A 5,589-nucleotide genomic window follows, 5' to 3' on the forward strand; every position below is an offset into this window, starting at 1 on the left:
GAAGAAGGCACCGGGAAGGAGTGCGGTGAAGCCGCAAAAAGATTTGTCAGAAACAGTTCTCTCTCGGAGGGGCTGTTTACGTGGAAGGGCAAAAAGGTCATTTTCAGAATGTTAAACCATAGTGAAAATAATACCAACAGAACGGGCTCGAAGAAATGAAGACGTGGGCTTTGGAATCACCTCATTTGGAGTTGTGGTTAAAAAGATATGAAGGGTTGAAGTTCAAGGACTTTTCTATAAAAATATCATCACAAACAAGCCCCTGAGTGGATAAGGCAGAAGCGCAAAGTTAGAAATATGCTTTCTGTTTAAGAAAACGCATTCTGGGCTGAAACAGAGAGGAAATACGCTTTCAGTAAAAGAAAGCGTACTTTGAGCTGAAGCATAGGGAAAATGCGCTTTCCCGAAGGTGAAAACGTACTCAACCGAGTATGCCTCCACTTAATCCAGTCAACAGGGGCGGGGCCCGGCCTAGTCTCGCTGACACGTGGGGCCCGCGGCCAGCTGGCAGGGAGGGGGTCATCTCTTTCTCCCCCTCGATCTCGCCCGCGCCTGGCCGAGACAGAGCCGGCCCCGACGATGATTGCCGGCGGCACAGGTCACCTCAGATGGCGCCCGACCTACCGGCGGGTTCAGGAGACCGAGGTGCGCACGCCCATGTAGGTCTCGACCACTGTGGAGCTTGGGGAAGAGCGGAAAATCGACCGCGGCAGAGCATGCCGCCGGCCACCGGTGGGCTCGTGGCTACAAGCCACTTGAGGAGGAGGAGAGGTGACGAGGTGGGTCGGTAGTGGTGGTGGAGGCCTCGGGAAGTGGTGGAGCGGAGGGAGAAGGTCAGGGTCACCGGAATCGGAGGGACCTGAGGCGGCAGCCGAGGCGGCGATGGGAGGGAATGAGAGCTCCTCGAGCTCGGGGAAGTAGCTAGGCGAGGCACTGGGAGGTGGGTGAGGCGAGTGGTGAGCTCGGAGAGGCTCGGGGATGGCTATTTATAGCCGGGCGAGGGAGTGTCGCGCTGGCGTCGTCGCGGACGCGGGTGCGCGTGCATGAGCTCGGGGAAGGCGACGGAGAGGGGACGGACGAGGGGCAGGGCTCACGGAGATGAGGCCGAGCTCATGGACAAGAGGAGAAGAGGCCGAACGCCATAAATGCCCGGTCGGCTACAGGCTTCCCATGGGCGCGCGGCGACGAGAGCTGATGGAGTGGCTGACGGAGGGGAAGAGGGCTCCAGGAGGACGGCGACGACGCATGCCAGCTGTTGGACAGGCTCACGAGCGCGAAGGCGACGAGAGGGAGAGGGGCCCGAGCAAGAAGACGCCCTGGACGCGGCCAACGCCAGCAGAGCGCGCGCATTGCATGCCAAAGCTCGTGATCACCACGTGCACTGGTGCACACAGTGGAACACGGCCGGCCAAACAATGTCTGGGGGCTTGTCCTTCCTGGGGAGGTTGCAACTATGGTGGTAGTTTGGTTAAAAGTGACATGGTTAAATGGCAGTTAACACCTGAAGTTTACTGCAGTAAACTTGATCGTGTACTGCTGCTCAACAGGGAGGTGATTGGGTCAAATGGAGTTGTCTGGGAGGTTGAGGTAAAGAAGGACTTACATCCTGGTAACTATGGAGGGGTTTGGATCCAGATTTAACAGAGTTGCTTTGCAACTGCCAAATATGGTCCAGAATCAAGATTTGGATGATCCACTCTGATGAAGCATCAACTTGAGCTCAAATTGGGCAAGGCAGAGTCATTTGGTCCTATGAAGATGCTCAAAAAGTCTCATACCAATTGGCCAAGCCAAACTGGTACTTGCTTCACAAACATCTCCTCTGGACAGAAACATGCAAAAATTCTAGAGAAATAATGGCTTGATGAAAATGCCCAAAATGGGTGGAGGTAAGTTATATGGATAATATAAGGCCTAGAAAAATTGGCAGTCATAGTGGAGCAAGATAAAATATACTTGCTTCACAAACTAAAATTTTGGACAGAATCAAAGAATTCAAGATGAGCTCACATGGAGGCATGACATGAGCTCTACTTTAGTGGAGGGCTATTATATGATGATATGAAGGACCATGCAAAATGGCAACTCATTTGGATATGCCTAGCTTGCACCTCCTTCACAAAGCTTCTTTCTGGATAGAAACTTTGGAAAATCATAATTAAATAATTACTAGGAAAATGAGGTTGCATTTTGGCATGTGGCAATGATATGGACAGGAAAAGGTGTCCAAGGAGTTTGATGTCAATTAGGAAAAGGCAAATAGCACTTGCTTCACAATGTGCCATTTAGGGCGGAATAGGAAATGAATTATTTGAGCATGATGATAAACATGACAAATGAAATATTTTGTCATATTTGAGAAAGATATGACCCAAACAATTTATGAGAATTATTTGGGAATTTTAGGAGTGATGGAAATAAAGGTTGCTTCACAACCTAAGGCAAGTTGAGTTATTCCTTTAATAGAAAAGGAATATCCCCAATAAAAGAGTATTGGGATTTGGGCTAGGATGAAAATGATAGCGTCTAGGGAAGGATTTGGGTATGACAAGCCACTCTGGAAGCAAAGAAGAGTTCTTCTTCACTTTCCAAACCACAAAGCCACGGAAAAGGAAAACTCAAGCAAAAACCTCAGAAAAACAAAAGAAAAAGAAAGGGCCAAAAATCAGGCTGTCACACTATATATGTGGGGGGGGGGGCGCCCCTAGCACACACCAGACAATTGCCTAGCCGTGTGCAGCGCCCCCCTCCATCGCTTACACCCTCGGTCATATCTTCGTAGTGCTTAGGCGAAGCCCTGCGAGGAGCACTTCACCATCACCATCACCGCGCCGTCGTGCTGACGGAACTCATCTACTACCTCGATGTCTTGCTAGATCAAGAAGACAAGGGACGTCACCGAGCTGAACGTGTGCAGAACTCGGAGGTGTCGTACGTTCGGTACTTGATCAGTTGGATCTAGAAGAAGTTCGACTACATCAACCGCGTTGTCAAACACTTCTGCTTATGGTCTACGAGGGTACGTAGACACACTCTCCCCCTCGTTGCTATGCATCTCCATGGATAGATCATTGCGTGTGCATAGAAATTTTTGTGTGTTCCATGCAACGTTTTCCCAATAGTGGCATCATGAGCCAGGTCTCTGCGTAGATGATATGCACGAGTAGAACACAAAGAGTTGTGGGCAGTGATAGTCATACTGCTTACCACCAACGTCTTCTTTTGATGCGGCGGTATTGTAAGATGAAGCGGCCCGGACCAACCTTACATGTCCATGTACATGAGACCGGTTCCACCGACAAACATGCAACTAGTTTTGCATAAAGGTGGCTGGTGGGTGTCTGTTTCTCCTACTTTAGTTGAATCGAATTTGACTACGACCGATCCTTGAAGAAGGTTAAAAGAGCAAACTTGACGAAACACCGTTGTGGTTTTGATGCGTAGGTAAGAATGGTTCTTTGCTAGAAGCCCGTTGCAGCCATGTATAACTTGCAACAACAAAGTAGAGGACGTCTAACTTGTTTTTGCAGGGCATGTTGTGATGTGATCTGGTCAAGACATGATGTGATATACGTTGTTGTATGAGATGACCATGTTTTGTAAAAGTTATCGGCAACCGGCAGGAGCCTTATGGTTGTCTCTTTATTGTATGAAATGCAAACGCCATGTAATTGCTTTACTTTATCACTGTGCGTTAGCGATAGTTGTAGAAGCAATAGTTCGCGAGACGACCACGACGCAACGATGGAGATCATGGTGTCGAGCCGGTGACAATGGAGATCATGGCGATGCTTTGGAGATGGAGATCAAAAGCACAAGATGATGATGGCCATATCATGTCACATATTTTGATTGCATGTGATGTTTATCTTTTATGCATCTTATTTTGCTTAGTACGGCGGTAGCATTATAAGATGATCCCTTAACTAAATTTCAAGGTATAAGTGTTCTCCCTGAGTATGCACCATTGCGGCAGTTCGTCGTGTTGAGACACCACATGATGATCGGGTGTGATAAACTCTACGTTCACATACAACAAGTGCGAGACAGTTTTGCACATGCGGAATACTCGGGTTAAACTTGTCGAGCCTAGCATGTACAGACATGGCCTCGGAACACTGTAGACCGAAAGGTGGAATGTGAATCATATAGTAGATATGATCAACATAGAGATGTTCACCATTGAGGACTACTCCATCTCACGTGATGATCGGACATGGATTAGTTGATGGAACATGTACCATTTAGATGACTTGAGGGATGTCTATCTAAGTGGGGTTCTGAAGTAATTTGATTAATTGAACTTAATTTATGGTGAACTTAGTCCTGATAGTATTTGCATATCTATGTTGTAGATCAATGGCCCGTGCTACCTTTCCCCTGAATTTTAATGCGTTCCTAGAGAAAGCTAAGTTGAAAGATGATGGTAGCAACTACATGGACTGGGTCCATAACTTGAGGATTATCCTCATTCCTGCATAGAAGAATTACGTCCTTGATGCACCGCTAGGTGAAAGGCCTGCTGCAGGAGCTGATGCTGATCTTTTGAACATCCAGCAAGCTCGATCTGATGACTACGCGATAGTTCAGTGTGCCATGCTTTACGGCTTAGAACCGGGACTTCAAAGACGTTTTAAATGTCATGGAGCATATAAGATGTTCCAGGAGTTGAAGTTAATATTTCAAGCAAATGCCCGGGTGGAGAGATATGAATTCTCCAACAAGTTCTATTGCTGCAAGATGGAGGAGAACAGTTCTGTCAGTGAACACATACTCAAAATGTTACGGTATTACAATCACTTGACTCAGCTGGGAGTTGATATTCCAGTTGATTGTGTTATTGATAGAGTTCTTCAATCACTTCCACCCAGCTACAAAGGCTTCGTGATGAACTATAATATGGAAGGGATGAACAAATAAATTCCCGAGCTCTTCACAATGCTCAAAGCTGCGGAGGTAGAAATCAAGAAAGAGCATCAAGTGTTGATGGTTAACAAGACCAGTAGTTTCAAGAAAAAGGGCAAGGGAAAGAAGGGGAACTTCAAGGAGAATGGCAAGCAAGTTGCCACTCCCGGGAAGAAGCCCAAAGCTAGACCCAAGCCTGAAACTGAGTGCTTCTACTGCAAAGGGCCTGGTCACTGGAAGCGGAACTGCCCCAAGTATTTGGCGGATAAGAAGGATGGCAAAGTGAACAAAGGTATATTTGTATGTTATTGATGTGTACCTTACTAATGCTCGTAGTAGCGCCTGGGTATTTGATACTGGTTCGATTGCTCATATTTGTAACTCGAAACAAGAGCTACAGAATAAACAAAGATTGGCTAAGGACGAGGTGACGATGCACGTCGGGAATGGTTCCAAGGTCGATGTGATCGCTGTCGGCGCGCTACCTCTACATCAACCTACGGGATTAATTTTACATCTGAATAATTATTATTTGGTACCAGCGTTGAGCATGAACATTATATCTCGATCTTGTTTAGTGCGAGACGGTTATTCATATAAATCCGAGAATAATGGTTGTTCTATTTATATGAATAATATCTTTTATGGTCATGCACCCTTGAAGAGTGGTCTATTTCTGTTGAA

Source organism: Triticum aestivum, chromosome 5D, assembly GCF_018294505.1.
Source record: "Triticum aestivum cultivar Chinese Spring chromosome 5D, IWGSC CS RefSeq v2.1, whole genome shotgun sequence".
Taxonomy (NCBI): Eukaryota; Viridiplantae; Streptophyta; class Magnoliopsida; order Poales; family Poaceae; genus Triticum; species Triticum aestivum.